We start from the raw sequence: 17,951 nt of genomic DNA on the forward strand, positions 1-17,951 counted from the left end.
ATAGAGATGCTACAACTACGATCTTTTAATTGACTTGTATGAGGAGTAAACAAAGCGCAATATTGAACTCATATACATGCTATTTATACTTGTGTGCGTGTGCTTGTATATGCAGAAAGTAGTATTGGTAAGGAAACGAGACAAAGCGACCCTATACAGTAGAAGCAGGTAAACCTTTTTGATACGAAGCTGAATGTTGACGATACTTCACGAGACGAGAGACACCGACATCTCATTCACGTGAACAACACTAGAAAAATCCCGAGGTTTACGTCGTGACCGAGGGGAATTCTCTTGTATCTATATTCTTAGCGTACTCATCTTCGGCACGAGAGATCTGGGATTGATTCCTGGTGGAAGCTTATCTGGTTGGATTCCATGTTAAGAATTAGGTCCACGTCTTAAGTAGCCTCGGCGCTGAACAAGAGACTAAACTCAAAATCAACCCACTAACAAACCAATTGAATTGAGACTTGGGAGCGCCTTTCCCTGTCATAACTGAGATATAGTGACTCAATGATAGAGTTCTCACCTCTCGTTTTAAAGTCATTGATCAATTCCAGTCTAAGCCAAGAAGTTGATGTTGAACAGTATCGTGTCCATTTGTTTATAAGGGTTCTTTTTTCCTTCAAATTCATTCATTAGTTTCTTTCATTATTTATTTTCTTCATTCTTCGTCCGTTTCTTTTAGCCTTCAGGACATAATAGTGCGATGTCAAAAATTTTCGTTTCATTTTTTAGTATTAGATCAATAATTAAGTCTTGAATTGCAAAATTAATCTTCACTATTCACATATAATTACTTGTGGGTACATTATGAATATTTAGATATCTAAACTAATTATAATAAGTACCCTGGCACCTGTAAACTAGTGTGTATAAATTAGTTTTCTGGTTTTCATCAAAAAGAAATTCAAGTATTGTTTTTCTTCTCTGTGTGAAAGCACTAAGCTTACTCTCGAAGATTGCTTTACAGCAGAGACTAGATTTGTTTGACAGGAGTCGCTTGCTCACAGACCTCACGTGAAAGCAGCAAGTCTGTCTTAGAAGTTAACTCACCTGAACAGGGTTGGAAATATTTTCCCCTTTTACCCGGCTGATTTTCTTATTTCCCAATGGTAGTGCCAGTAGTAGTAGAAGTAGGAGGAGGAGGAGGTGAAAGAGAAGAAGGAAAAGTGTTATGAACGATTAAAAAAATTAAAGAGGCTTTCTTCGGACGGGTTTGAACCCACGCCGAAAGCGATTTTCGTTACCAGCGTAGAGCGCTAGCGCGCACAGCCACGAGGACAGACAGCAACAAGCGTCTGATTTTAGTTATATACCTATTTATAGCTACGTGGCAGAATATGGAAAGCGCCAACCAATCATAAACGTGTATTTAATTACTACTTCCGGGAGTACTCTCCCGAACTAGTCCTAAACAACCCAGTCCGAGGTAACTGTTAACTGTGTTAATAAAATTCATTTCAAAAGGTTCTGCCATTTCTAGTTATGATAGACAACGTATTTTTCATTTATACACTCTGTAGATATAGATTAATAGTATTGCTACTGTTTAGTTATTTATTTATTTAAGTTATTTATTGATATAAAAATGAGGTGTTATGTTTAATGTTTAACAATATCTAACATTTTCTATGTTATCAAGACTCAGGTAGTGAATTTTCTATCCAGAGGTGGATCTAGTAGAGGTCCGTGGAGCCTAGGCCTCTAAGTTTTATAATTTAAGTTATTATTTACATATTTTGAAAGTTTATATATAACTATCATAGTCTAGGTACTGGCTGCCTCCTTGGTTTTTACCTTCCATATCCGTCACTGTGTGTAATATGCATATTACACTGAATGTAATGTGTCGCGTTAGCAACAAATTCGTACTAAAAGCATGAATAATACACATTGTTCAGTTTCAGTTCTCAAGAGATTTTCTTTCACCTTACAAAGCACTTGTACCTGACTTTTGCATGCATAGAATTTAACATTTTTTCCCATACACTTTTCTTAACGTTGAACTCCTTTAGGCTAAAGGAGACGGATGGTTAATGAAAGTAAATTGTAGTTAAGGTAAAATTTAATTCATTCTTAACGGCAATCAAACACGAGACTACAAGAGCCAAAAACGCACGGGCTGGTCACAAGGCAAACAGAAACCATATAACTTTTACTGACAGCATCATACAAATTCGCCATATGTATAACGACGTTTTGTCGTCTACAGGTCTGTTCCGGTCATACAAAGACACGAGTGTGATTGCTTCCAGGTCACGAAATTCGTAACCAGTTTAATCACTGCTTCTAAATACGAGTATAATAATAGGGTCTATTCTAACTCCAACGGCTGAGAACTGACTGTGGTCAGATACTTTTTCCTAAAAACGCAGATCGATTCTCGATAGAAGCCTATGGTTGCAGATCCCACGGTAAACTGTAAGTTCATTTCTCATATAGTCTCGCTGATGATTGGAACGCTAAAATCAAATCAACTACTAATAACAGACATTCTAGAAAGAGCTCTGCAGACCATTTTCTTCATAATAGATATTTCTTTTCGTTTCAAACAGGACAAACGTAAATGTATAATAACAAGCATTCTATTAAAATCTTGCGAAGTATTCAAAAACGTAAGAAAACTAAACAAAGAAAAAAGGAACAAAAAAAACGAATTGATGTATGAACTTCTACCAAACATAGGTTCTAGCAAACAAAATAAGCAATTTTTTTTAGCATTATTCAATTTGATCAGTAGCTACATTTGCTAATAAAAAGTTGACGTTACGTGTTCTCCCTGAACATACGCAAAGGAGAAAATATTTTTGATCAAACATCCGGCTTCAGATTGGATGATTTATATAAAAAGATCGGAAAGCAGGAATTCTTTCAATGAGCCATTATCGCTAGTGAGTTTGTAACGACAATATTTTAACTATGGGATTCAAACTTGTGTTGTTTTCTTCAAGAATTAAATTTCTTAACATATTTCAGATTCTATCGAGAATCAAATTCAAGGTGTATATTTCAAGGTTAAGTGTCCGTATCTTTTCAAGTAACTTGGAGCATCTACTGGCAATATTTTAGCTAATTTCAAATACAATGCATTTCATTACATTTTATTTTATTATAAACCATTGCTTAGTTCTATCATAAAATTGTTCATAATATTGGTCACATTATTTTTGACATTTTAAGTATATATATATACACATTTCTTTATATAATGAAATGTAATACCATAGTGACAGTTTGGGCATTTATTCCGAAGTTGGGCGTCCGCTTTCGCCAAGTTTTTTTCGCTATTAGGGCCTATCCTCTTTGCACACTTTCTGCAATGTGTTACTAAGTTCATTAAACCGTGCTCTTCAAAAACTTTTAAAAGATTTTGTTCGTTATCAGCGAATTGCTTTACAAATGTTAAAACTGTTACTCAATTTCCCTTGTACATTCGCCATGTTGATAACATATATGTTCGTTTCTTTCCCACAATGCGACTGTTTTGTTACCTTGCGCCAAGTAGTTCCACCCGCTCGCCATATAGTCCCACGCTTATAACTGCTTATATATAACAAATTAACAGATTTTTCGAGACTCTTTTATATTATCAAGCACACAAACGATCAAATTATCCATATTTCCTGTAAATTTTAAAAAATTTTGCTGGAAACGGACGCCCAACTTTGGAACTTACCCATAGTTTGAACTATAATGTCTGTTTTAGTAAGGACGAAAAGATGAGAATTGTATATATAAACGAAAAAAAATTAGTTATATTTATTTCCAGAAATAGGGATGATGGAAGTCGATGTGCTGATCACATACAAAGCAGCTGAAATCCACTTCCTTGATCATAGCTACTTTGGACTACAAAGCAATTGAAGAGAATTCAATTTACTTTGAGCTGTAATCTCATTCACAGTTTTTATTAACACTTAAATCTAGAACAGTTTTACGCTTTTAAAATTCTACTCCCTTTTTCGCTTGACAATAAATAAATAAATAAATACTTGCAGAATATCGAATCTCACCTTAAAGTGTAACCATATGTTTCTTTCTACTGGAGTTCTACCTGAGCAATGAAAAAATGAAAATAAAAAGTAGGGGCACGAAAATTCGAACACGAGTGGGAAAAGGGAAAACGGAAGACAATTTAAGAAAGTAATACCAAGATATGCAGCGTGTGTCAGTTCAATTTCCCGAAACCTTTGCATCAGGTAAAAATGACGTATGCTCAAATATTACAACGTGACATATTTTGTGTGCTCATAGGGAAGCCTGGGTTAGAACAAAACTTTTACAGAAATCTTGAGTCTGACATAGTATTTCTTTTCTTCCATACAAACCTGTCTGTCTTGGTAAGTATTTAATTAATTACACTTTAATTTCAAAAGGAGCGTCTTATATGGTGAAATAAAACTATCTGTCAGAAAAGTTTTTGTAGGGGATCTATGTTGCTTAACCCTTCTTGAAATTGATGTTATGAATCGTTACAGATATATATATCCTTGAACAGGTAATAGCGATTGCTGTGGAAACAAATGCGAGTATGAGAATTAAATCTGTCCTATCTGTAGTTGAGTGTGAGGAAGAAACTAAATTGTGACCCAAAGGTTTAAGAACAACTAATGTTACCAAAACTATTCTAAAGATATCATAATAAACCTTCTACCATAATAAAAGAAATACGAAATAACTTTTAAATCGAAGAAAATTAAAGAATAACTTTGTAACTGGATACCAAGAAACCTAACGCAAACACACTAAGACGAATCACTCATCAGGTAGTCATTGGCGGCGATTAGGGGGGAAGAGGGGGGAGTTGCCCCCCCCACTTTTTTGAAGTGACCACTTAACTCTTTTAAATTATATCATCTATTTTTCTGTGATAGGCTAGAATCTTCATTATTCGATTTAAAAAAGTACCAAACTTTTTACTTCTTTTTTTCTCAAGCCCGGAGGCATTGTAGAACACGTTACATATGTTTTCACGCTTTTCTGCGTCGAGACGTAGAGTGTGATGACGTCATAACTAAAAATATTTTTTTAATATGATTTTTTTATTACTTCTTGCAGGACTTAATTTTGTACCTAGAAGATCGAAATTTTGCACACCCATTCAATGCATCCCTTACTATTTTCCAGATTCTTTTCAGATTTCTGCGATAAAACAGAGGGGGGCGGGTCCAGAGGGGCAAAAAGGTAAAAAAAAAGATATATTTTTAACAAGGATCCCTTTTTTTCGCGATTTTCCCTCCTCAGATACATGATGGAGACATGTGAATGGTACCGTTTGAAAGGCTGTTCTGTTCTAAAAAGAATGATGTACGAACAATGATCATAGGATAAATAGGGATGTTTCAGGACAATTTTATATTACATCCGGGTCATCTGGGGCATTGTGGGAATGTTCTTAGCTCATTGCTAAACATTTTCCTGCACTTAGTTTTCAAGATAGATGCTTGAAATTTTTTATACACATTTAGTACATCCGCTCGTATTTTTCAGCTGATTTTGAGATATGTGCGTTAACAAAGGGGGTCCAGAGGGGATGAAAGTTTGAAAAAATCCAGATTTCCCTCAAAATTTCACCTTCTTAGGGACACGATAGGAAAACGTAAATGGAAAGGTTAGAAAATTGTTCTATTCTGAAGAAAATGAGGTACTAACCATGATCCTAGGATAAATAGGGATGATGCTGTAGCTGATTGACTGAAATTCAATTATTTACCTTTTAAAAGCCATAATTTAAAAGATTAATGTATATAGTTTCATTTGGAAATGTAAAGGTTTTGCATATATTACTGGTTCATAGAAAAAAATGGTACCATTGGTTATTTGTCTTCCCGTGGAGTTAAGACAGCTACAGGAATTGCGATTTAATTGCAATTCAAAGGAATTAATATTACAATTGCTTCGTAGCATATGCTTGTAGTATTTACTGTCTTTCATTTTCTAAGAGTAATAACATACATTTAATGGCAAGTGCGGAATTAAAAATGTGAGTTGTTCATTAATCCTCAGTTTCGATATAACTTCTACAAAACAAGCCTCATTATTCATTAGTATGATTAATGATATCTTTTCTATTTATTTGTTTTACAAATATGTTATTAAACAATTTGATCACACAATTTTCCTGGCAGAATTTTAAGATGTTCATGAGCAAGGAATCAAGGATTAGTACCTATGTGCGTTGCTCTTGTCAGTTTACGTAATTAAATATGAAACAGGAGCTCCTTCGTGGATAAGCGGTTAGCGTACGCGCCTTTGGCGTGGGAGACCCGGGTTCGATTCCCGGCGGGAGCTCATGTGGTTCGGATTCCACGTTAATCAGTAGGTCCACGTCTCATATAGCCTAGCTGCTGAACGGGACGCTAAACTAAAATCAACACAACTCAACTAAATATGAAACACGATATATGGTATTTTAACTGAAAGAGATAGTATCCTATTAGTTATACAACCTTTCGTCAAACAAAGTGTTAGAAACAACCAGGAACAGTAACATTGATATACACATATTCACATCATATCTTGCCCCCTCACTTTTAACTTCCAATCGCCGCCACTGCAGGTAGTGGTCCTGATCAGCGGTTAAGACGCCCGGCCAGTGATCGAGAGGTACTCGGGTCGGTTCCCCAGCTGGTAAGTTTTTATAAATTTAGAATTTTTCCTGTCAATTGATCACAGATGAAACATGTTTTATTATCATTTACTATTTAAGTACTTGGATGTTACTATTCTTGAACTACCTTCAGAAATAATAATAATTATCTCGTAGAAGATTAAAAGTTAGGAGTTGGTTAGCGCTTAGGTTATACCATTGCAAGCAAGAACGTGTCTTTCGGCAAGAATATTGCGTTTTTTGTTTAGTGTTGCTCACGAGAAGAAAATTGCTCTTCTCGTTATTACACAAAACAAACAAAAGCTACGAGGAAAAAACGTTTTACTTTCGACAAGGCTAATTCAAATAATCTTCTCACTTTCGAGATGAGAATCGAGGCGAGAGGAAAAGTATGGTAAACATTTCTCTTCTTATTTTGGCTCCCGAAATAGCATATGTCCATTATTAGACCATCGAATTATGGTCTATTTAGGATTTTCGTAGTAAATCTTTTATAATTACTTCTTCATGTAACAAAAGTTAAATTATTATATGCCATACTGTTCACTGATATTAGGTTATTTTTATTATAGTTTTTTCCTTGAAACATGCGGTAGAATAATTCCTACATAAAACTGAAATTTAATATTTGGGTAGTTGCAGATTTGTGTTCTAAGTGCCTGGACCCCATACCGAAAACCCGAATTTTCTGTAAGTTTTGCCTAATTTTAGGGCAACTTTAAAAAATTTAACACTAATAATAATAATAATAATAATAATAATAATAATAATAATTATAATTATTATTATTATTATTATTATTATTATTATTATTAGTAGTAGTAGTAGTAGTAGTAGTAGTAGTAGTAGTAGTAGTAGTTGTGTTAATATTATTCAAGTTTTGTGAATTTAATATCCCACCTTGTACCAAGAAATTTAAACTCATTTTTTATGCTTGTTTCAGCTCTGCATGTGTCGTTGGATGTACCCCAGCTTGACCCTATTGTGTATTGTGTTCGACAAAAGCCGTGTGTGCTTTTTTCACGGGATTTTGATTCATCACACTTACTTAATTCCACTATATATTCCATTTTCATCACCGACGTCTTCTTTAGTTTCGGCATAAGAATGGAGCATAAAACTTAAAAACATAAATTTTAGTTCGGCTCTTGTGAGTTCAGTAATCATATTTTCTTAACTTGATTTTGAGTTTAATGTCCCGTTCAGCAGCCAGGCTATATGAGACGTCGAAATACTAACGTGGAATATGAACCACATGAGCTCCCTCCGGGAATCGAACCCGGTTGTCCCTCGCCAATGGCTCGTACGCTAACCGCTTAGCCATAAATAAGCTACTATCTCTACTCTCTACATGAATGATTACTGGAATCCTTTTGTTTAACATTTAGCTACTTGCAGTTACGATCATAGGAGATATGTTCTTTGATACGGACACTTCTTTCCAATCCCGACTATTTTATAAGTTTTGCCTAATGTCAAAGGCGATTTTACACAGTTTAATGCAATATATATTCTCATTCGAAATTTTTATTCTAAATTGTTGTTCTCCTTCATCTTGTTAATCTTCGTATTAGTATTATTTTATTACAATTGTTATTATTACTACTGAGGACTTGAGACCTCAATATTATGCCGTATTCCAACTAGCTTGAGGACATTTTCAGGCAGTATCAGTGGTACACTCGTATTCACATAAACCTGGAAACTCCTTCAGATACTAAGTATAAAGAAAGTAAGTCTAGATCCGTAATAATTCCTGCAGATATACAGAGAAAATTGCATTTTTCTTCTGTTCTTTATATATTCGCTAGCTGCAAGCCGTACATACGCCGCCAGTAGGCAAGCCTGGTGAGCCGCTCTGTCTTCGTAAAGAACTGGTGAAGTTTGAATATGATGAGTTCGAAACTTTGTTTGCAAACGTTTGTTTGAGATGTTTTATTTATTTTGCAACATGAAGATATGAGAAAATAATAAAAAGTGTAATATTTTGACATGTGTAGATTGAAAATGTAATTATTTGATAATAAATTTGGGGTTTATTGTCTACATTGTATGTTTGCTTACATTAGTTAAACTGAAATACTGTAAAAGTTCTCGGCTTGAAACTTCTAGAACAATCAGTGACACTTTGATGAAATTAGACGGATATTAATGCAAATAAGCATAGTAAAAGAATTAGAAAAAGGAAATAAATTGTTTCTTTACACTATGTAAGGGTGAATTGCCTAATAAGAGATACTTGGAAGGATAAGTATCTAAGCCCTAGATCCTATGAATGAGCCTTATGTATTCATAAATTATTTGTTAAACACGTTACGTTCTCATTCAGTACGAATTAAGATTGTAGACAAGTGTCGGCATGTTCTTACTAGCTTCTCTCTGAAGAAAGTCTTTTCAATTCTAAAAAAAAGGAAAATAGAATTCTTTTCATGTTAGTATACATAAGAAATATCAATATTGTGAATGACGAAAGTTTCGCTAATAACCTAAGCGAGAATCGAAACCAGAACCCTTTAATTACGAAATGAACACTGACGTCACTACACTAAGGCAGCTCTGTTAAGTAAGAAGAAGAAACACACGTGTATGTAGCAAATTGCACACGTTTCCGATTCAAAGGTTTCAATAAGGACGAAGCACTCTGAATTCAGTCATGATAAAATACTATAGTGTAGACAATTCAAATTTAAATTTGAAGTCAAAATAAGACATACAAACACGGAAGGACATTAAGGAAAAATTGGAACTGAGTCAGTCGCAATCTTATCTACAACCTGGTGCAGAAGACCACATGCTTCTTTTATGTTTTCTTTTTCCGATGCACCGAAGACATCTCTGTTACTTGTATCTCTGATTGGGTGGGCAAATGGTGAATGTAACATGAACTTCTCAGAACCGATGATGTGGAGGGAAACAAAAAATCATTCTTCAGACTGCTACTTTTGTATCACACAGATAAAAGAAATAACCAGTAAATCTAAGCACACAGCACAGTACCCCAATTTACCACCAGCAATTAGGCCAGCTCCACACAGTGCAGCTGGATTACGTACTTGAGGCAACTACTGAAGTTCCAAATGAAGAAGATGATTCTACTTATGTAGGAAGCACATCTACATGGGATCCCCATCTGATAACTCAGGGTGAACTAAATGATCTCGTACGGGATTGAAAACTCTCCAAGATACAGACAGAACTTCTTGCTTCTAGACTTAAAGGCTGGAATCTGCTCAATCGTGACATTAAAATGTGTATTTTTCGAAACCTTCATAAAGAGTTACAGAACTATTATTCTTAAAAAAATGATTTTGTGTATTGTAATAATGTCTCTGCTGTGATGAATACTCTTGAACATGCACATATAAGTACAGAGTAGGGATTGTTTATTGACTCTTTCAAAACTAGTTTTAAGCCTGTCCTTTTGTACAATAGAAACAAATTTTTTCAGTGTCTTTGGCTTATGCAACTAATATGAAGGAAACCTATGAAAACATTGAAATAGTGTTAGAAAGATATCAGTATGAGAGATGCAAGTGGACCTTTTGCTGTGATTTAAAAGTCATTTCTTTGTTAATGGGTTTGCAGCTTGCTTATATGAAATATTGTTGTTTCCTCTGCGAATGCGAAAGCAGGAACAAAGCGGAACATTACATCAAGAAGGAATGGCCAGGGCATGTATTAACTCCCCGACAGAAGAATGCTGTTTATTCCTTACTGATCAGCCCTGATTAGATAATTCTACCTCCTCTTCACATAAAGTTTGGGCTCTTCAAAATCTTTGCTAAGGCAATGGACAAAAGTAATGCAGGAGTTTGTTACCTTAAGGAAACATTTCCTCGGGTTAGTGACTCTAGGAATATTTGTAGATCCCCAAATAAGATGTTTGATTCGTGACCAAAAATTTGAGGATCTCTTAATTATGGTTCAGAAAGCTGCTTTGTGTTTATTTAAATGTTTAACAGAGAATTTTTTAGGAAACAAGAAAGCCCCAAATTACCGTGAAATTGTCAGTGATTTCCTGCAATCATTCAAAGAAATGGGCTGCAACATGTCCCTTAAAGTTCACTTTCTAGACTCCCACTTGCATTTCTTTCCTGAAATCTTGGTGCTGTTAGTAATGACTGGGAAACGTTTTCATCAGGACATTTCCTCCATGGAGAAGATATACCAATGGGAGTGGAGTTCAAAATGCTAGCTGATTACTGTTGGACACTCAAAAGAGAGGTTCAAGAAGCCAAACACAGAAGAAAGTCGATAACTAAAACAAATTAGTTGAAGTAAGTAAGTGTTCATTTATTAAGAATATACCACTCACTTCTTTTGTATTATTTAATAAGTAGATATAAAATGGTGACACGGTGTATACATCATTGAAAATATGTTTTATTTCAAAGCCAATGAGATATAAACCGTACATATATTGTAATTTTCATGTAAGGTATATGTTATTTTATCTGCACTAATGAATATGGTAAAATGAGCAGTACATATAGCATATTTTTTATATAAATATGTTTATTTCTCTAAAAAGAATTATGCTATTCTTATGAAACTTAAAGGGCTTACTAAGCATAAATCAAGCTAATATAAAATATAATTCGTGCATTTATATACCTAACGTACCCGAGCTACAGGTATAAAAATTGTTTTAAAAAAAGAAACAGGAAATTGAGAAAAAAATTTCACGAAAATCCCACTGTCACGGGAAAACTGAGGATGATGCAGAGAAAGTGATTGCAGATTCGAATTCTACGTGAAAAGTTCTATTAGAATGAGGTATTTTCTTCCGTGTGACAGAGAAAAAAATTTTTTGTCGACTAGTGTAATAGGTACCATTTTCAATCTCAGCAACCGTTATTCAAACCGGTTAACGTTGATCGCTAAACAGCCAAAACTGTAATACATAGCTGCAGCCCCACCCCCTTTCTTACTTTCTAGGTTAACTATCAAAAAACGTTAAACAGGATACACTGGTTTAACATTTGAAATCAGAAGTGGAAATAACAGCTTTCATATACATAATTACAATAATTACAATTCCCATCGCTTTTCCTCAATTCTAGGTCAAATATTAATAATACTCACATCCGTATATTCTTTAGTACGAACGAAAATTTTACCTGCATATTTCTGCTCAAACGATGTATAAAGGATCGCTACAATTTGTGGTCCAATCGAACATGGTGGGGCAAGCACTTAGAAAGCTTCGCTTTCTTTTCCTTCTGTCAACGCACCTGATAGCGTAGAAACAAAACTCTCGCCTGTGCATTACTGTACAAACGATGTACAAACGATTAGGATAATGTTATTTTGAATCGGACGTGGGAGAGGTGCTACCAATTAGGCAGTCTATACTTCGTTATCGATTCAGCGGCGCCCCATTTATATGCAAACGAAAATTTCAGCTGCACATTTATCTACAAAGACGTACAAAAAAGTGCGACAGTTTGTGGTTGAATTGAACATGGGAGGGCTACCATTTAGACAGCTCCCCACTTTGTTTTTGTTCTGGCGACGCCCCTAATTGTATACAAACGAAAATTTGGCCTGCACATCCTTGTACAAACGATGTACAAAGGATTGCGACAATTTGTGATTGAAACGGGCATGGTGAAGGGGCTACCATTCAGACAGACCGCACTTTGTTTTCGTTCTGGGGACGCCCCTAATTGTGTACAAACGAAAATTTTTCCTGCACATTTTTGTACAAACGGATGTACAAACGATTGCGACAATTTGCGATTAAATTGAACATAGTGGGAGGCTAACATTAAGACAGCCGCCACTTTGTTTTCCTTCTGTCGGCGCTAATTATTTAGTACAAACGAAAATTTCGGCTGCACATTTTTGTACAAACGATGTAGAAACGATTGCGGCAATTTGTGATTGAATTGGACATGGTTGGGGCTACCACTTAGACAAACCCTACTTTATTTTCGTTCTGGTGGCGCCCCTAATTGTATACAAACGAAACATTTGCCTGCACATTTCTGTACAAGCAATGAACAAGCGATTGCGGCGATTTGTGATTGAATTGTACATGGTAGGGGCTACACTTAGACAGCTCCCACATTGTTTTCGTTCTGGCGGCGCCTTAATTGTGTACAAACGAAAATTGTGCCTGCACATTTCTGTACGAACAATGTGCAAGCAATTGCGACAATTTGTGATTGAATTGGACATGGTGGGGGCTACCACTTACACCGACCTCCACTTAGTTTTCGTTCTGGCGGCGCCCCTAATTGTATACAAACGAAACATTTGCCTGCACATTTCTGTACAAGCAATGAACAAGCGATTGCGGCGATTTGTGATTGAATTGTACATGGTAGGGGCTACACTTAGACAGCCCCCACATTGTTTTCGTTCTGGCGGCGCCCTAATTGTGTACAAACGAAAATTGTGCCTGCACATTTCTGTACAAACAATGTACAAGCAATTGAGACGAATTGTGATTGAATTGGACATGGTGAGGGCTACCACTTACACCGACCCCCACTTTGTTTTCGTTCTGGCGGCGCCCCTAATTGTATACAAACGAAATATTGGCCTGCAGATTTCTGTACAAACGATCGCCAACTTTCAAATGACACATCTTTCTTTCTTTTGCTGTAGATGGAATTCAGTCTCGATTGCATTTCAACAAGTGTTATGCAAATTTTTGCACAAACTATGTACAAGGGTTTGCGACAATTTGTGATTGAATTGGACATGGTAGTTGGCTACCATTAAGACAGCCCCACTTTGTTTTCGTTCTGGCGGCACCCCTAATTGTATACAAACGAAACTTTCGCCTGCACATTGTTGTACAAATGATGTAGAAACTATTGCGACAATTTGTGTTTGAATTGGACATGGTGACGGGCTACCTTTCAGACAGCTTCCACTTTGTTTTCATTCTGGCAGTGCCCCTATTGCATAGAAACGAAAATTTCGCCTGTACATTTTTGTACAAACGATGTACAAACGATTGCGACAATTTGTGATTGAATTGGACATGGTGAGGGCTACCACTTAGACAGACTCCCACTTTTTTCGTTCTGGCGGCGCTCCTAATTTTATACAAACCAAAATTTCGCCTGCACATTTCTGTACAAACGATGTACAGACGATTGCGACACTTTGTGATTGAATTGGACATGCTGGTGGGCTACCGTTAAGACAGCCCTCACTTTGTTTCCGTTCTGGCGGCACCCTTATTGAATACAAACGAAAATTTCGCCTCCACATTGTTGTACAAGCGATGTAGAAACTATTGCGACAATTTGTTATTGAATTGGACATGGTGGAGGGGCTACCATTCAGACAGCCTCCAGTTTGTTTTCGTTCTCGCTGCGCCCCTAATTTTGTACAGACGAAAATTTCACCTGCACATTTCTGTACAAATGATTGAGACCATTTCCGATTGAGTCTGAAAAGGTAAGGGTGGGGGCTGTCTAAATTTACGTCTGCTTTTCACCTCTAATGTAATGAAATTCTTCCAGAAGAAAATCTGTAATCAACACTGTCAGTAGCTACGTCCTCGACTAAGATACATTTACAATTACAGCTTTATTTTCGCATTTTTTCCAAACAGTTAACCAATTTAAAACCGTATTATAATTCAAAGTACGTATCATATTTCTATCGTAAACAAGAATGTGTAATCAATTTCTTAAATACTTCGCTCCTCCAGGAACCCGTGCAGCGCGTGCAACAAGCGAAAAAAAAACATGTTTGGCGTCTCACAAATGACAAAGGAGAGAAAAGAAAAGCAAAAGCAGAACAGCAGTGCCTTATCGCAGTCACAGCTGACAACATAGTTTCGGTCGTCACATACGCCAATAGACCAACTAGCGGTGTACAAGAGTTATACAGTTACAATATACGTTGTGCCGCAGTAGCGCTACAGGCGGAATGTGCACGAACAACAAATGAATATGTTTCATACAAGTATCAGTCACTGTTGCACCCTCTTTGCATTCTACACATCGCTTTTTCTCCCACTTTTTGGCCTTGACAAGCAGAAGTACCAGGCTTTCCGAGTTCACAACCATAAACTGTTTGTGAACAGATTGCGTTTTCAGTTCTTCGAATGACTCTGCGCGCGAAGAACAAGGATGATGATCGGGCCACCAAATACGGCAACCAGAAACACCCGGTTGCAATTTTAATAGTAAAATACAAATATAGAGCATTGACAATACCGTGAGGATGTATATATATATATTCTTTGAAAAAAGAAATTCTGTATATTATTTCACATCTTCAATTCTAATTCTTTTTCTGTACCGGTAAATTGAAATTTGAATTCAATTTCTTTTTCTCTATCTGTTTACAGGTGGTACAAAATTTTAAATGCATAAATATTCCTTAAATTGTTTTTTAGGGAAAAAATAAAATAATCTGTTTTGGAAATTTCAGAATGTTTTTGTAAGAAAGAAAGATTTCTTTCAGAAAAGCATAAAAAGGTTTGTGTAAAAACAGGTTTTAAAGAAAAATCTCTTTCAGAGTTTGTTTTTTTAAAAAAAGAGTTCTGTATAGGGAACAAAATTCTGTTCTCAAATCGTCTTTAAACAAGTATGCTACCTAACTGCTCCGACCAAATGAATAGATATATTCTGATAAAATAACTTAACACCGGCAACTCTGAAAAATCGTTCGACTATTGTTACCGATTCATTGTTCTAGTGTCGCTAAGGCACTGAGTTAATCTTTACATGAAATCTCAACGATATGAACAAACCAAAATTCGAACATAAGTGTCTGCAAACAATGAAGCATTCCTAAAGGTCCGATAAGTATTTTCATGTTTAAATACAGTCAACTAAACAATAAGGTAATGTTTATGTAATATACCTTTAGATGCCACTGACTTCCAAACGCTTTGCACTGTATTATGAGTCACCAGAGTTTACTCCTAAGTTAAAGAGAAGTAGGAATAGCACACTAAACCAAATTAAATAGTACAAGATGATAACACAAACCTAAAACAAAATTCCTTTTGAAAAGATTAGCTATATGAGACACGAACCTATTGTAAAATCTACAGAGAAAAACTGGCTTCTCAATGGGGTACGGTGGCTCAGTGGTAAAGCACTTACCACTGATGCGTAAGGTCACTAGTTCAATTCCCAAGGAAGTAGATTTCTTATGTTCGTGCCTCCTCTGCCCTTTCCGCATTCACCATTTCGTTTATTTCTCATCATCATCTCTCCTTTAGCCTAAGGGGTATAATCATGGGATGTTAAACTCAAAATCAACTCGACGAATCTGAATTACTTTTTTTAAACTACCACCAAGAATCGAACTCACGGATTGCCCTATACATATCTGTTATCCTCGGAGAGACGCAATGTCTATATCATACTAACCAACCAATATTCAAGAAGAACAATGCAAACATGACGTCCTACATTACCTTAAAATTTATAAATTAAGGGGGAACAATATACACTAAAGGTATGCCAGTTAATAACGTAAACACGCCTGAGGCATAAAACATATGGTTTTTGCATTTTTAAGGGGAAAATGTAACACGAAGTACATAAACTACGATATCAAATTTGTATGTTTAAAAAAAATGTATACCATGAGGTATCTAATCTATCATTTTTGCACCTTTAAGGAACAAAATGGATCACCTAGTACATAAACAACGATATCAAATTTGCATCTTTCTAAAGTGTAATGGATTGAGGTGGGTACTCCTCCAAAATCAATGTACTTGCATAATTATATAAGGTAATAATACTTCATTAAGCGGAGGTCAATAAATTCCCAAATTTGAAATTATTGGTAATTTTATATTCATAAATGAGAGTGAATTAATAAGCTCCACTCCTGAAACACCGTACTCAATCACGTAAGATAATTAGACGTCTTGAAAGGTGAAAACAAAAGCCTCTAAATTTGATAATTTGTAATCATAAAAGTGAAAGAATTGCCTTCCAATCTTAAGAAGGGGTGTGTACTATCTCCGAAATCTTTGTACTCAATTATATAACAATATAAAGTAATAATTTCTCATCAAAGATGATAGGATAGTTTTTAAAAGCACTATCACACAAATAAAATTGATATTTATGATAATTTTATAACCATCGAAGGGAACGAAAAATTAAGGTGGACTATACATACACCCTGTGCTCAATCATACAATACTATAAGATAAGGAAAAGCATAACAATTTCCAAACTTTATACCCGTAAAAGGGCACAAATAAACAACATAGCGCTAATTCAAAATCCCAATCATAAAAGAGACAAGGAGGAGAAATGTTGAATGCGAATGGACATAAGGTGAAGGTCAGTTGTTGGTGTGAGTATATCAAACATACTAATTATAAGTGGCAGTTCAGCTACACCGTGAACTTACGTAAGGTCAGAGTGAACATGAAACCTCCACAGACTGTCTTAAGCGTGCATGCTGTACGAGTTGAAACTGGAAACCGAGGCCCCTGGAGCGGGGCGGAAGATACACCAGGAATTTGGTGAGGCTTTCGTGACTACGCGGATAGAGTACTGGTGGTTTAACAAGTTTAATCACGGTGACGAAATGCTCGAAACAGGTACTAAAATACCTCCATTGTCTTGAGAAGCACTAAAAGTTTGTTCGATGTGTCCCGCAGGATTTGACCCTGGGCCAAATGGCAACGCAAGCAAACACCTGTGTTTCTTTGCTGACTCGTCTGAGGAATGAGAATTTCTAGACAGAGTGCTGACGTATAATGAGAATTGGGTCCTGTACAAAGCTCCAGGGTGCCTTCATAATTGGTTAGCATCCAATGAACCGGTTTCAAAACAGAGGCAACCAGCACTTAAAGACAAGAAGGAACTTCTGTGTGTTTGGTGGACTGCTCGCGGCATCGTGCATCAAGAAGTGCTACCAGCTGGTCAGACCAACAATGTAGCTGTGTACTCTAGGCAGTTGAGCCGTGTTGAAGAAAAACTCTAAACTCTGAAGCCAGCCCCTTTATGTACTTCGTGTTACATTTTCCCCTTAAAAATGCAAAAACCATATGTTTTATACCTCAGGCGTGTTTACGTTACTAACTGGCATACCTTTAGTGTATATTGTTCCCCATTAATTTATAAATTTTAAGGTAATGTAGGACGTCATGTTTGCATTGTTCTTCTTGAATATTGGTTGGTTAGTATGATAGTATGAAAGAATCCTCCTATTACAGGACAACGCTAATCCCCACGTGGTTAGGATGACACGGGATACCGTGCTAAGCCTTCGGTGGGAAAAACTAATTAATCCATCCTACTTCCGGACATTGCGCAGTGCGATTACCACCTATTCCATTCATTGGACAATCACCTTAATGGAATTGTAAAATGCACTTGATACC

At 36.0% G+C, this 17,951-nt stretch overlaps 1 long non-coding RNA gene across 1 annotated transcript in view; it reads left to right on the forward strand.

Moving 5' to 3' along the window:
- The window catches only part of LOC145683412 (uncharacterized), a 106,240-nt gene that overhangs the window by 69,136 nt on the left and 19,153 nt on the right, over positions 1–17,951 (forward strand). The gene's annotated exons all lie outside the window — the stretch shown is intronic.

This window comes from Thermobia domestica, chromosome 4 (assembly GCF_964235325.1).
Source record: "Thermobia domestica chromosome 4, izTheDome1.hap1.1, whole genome shotgun sequence".
Classification (NCBI taxonomy): Eukaryota; Metazoa; Arthropoda; class Insecta; order Zygentoma; family Lepismatidae; genus Thermobia; species Thermobia domestica.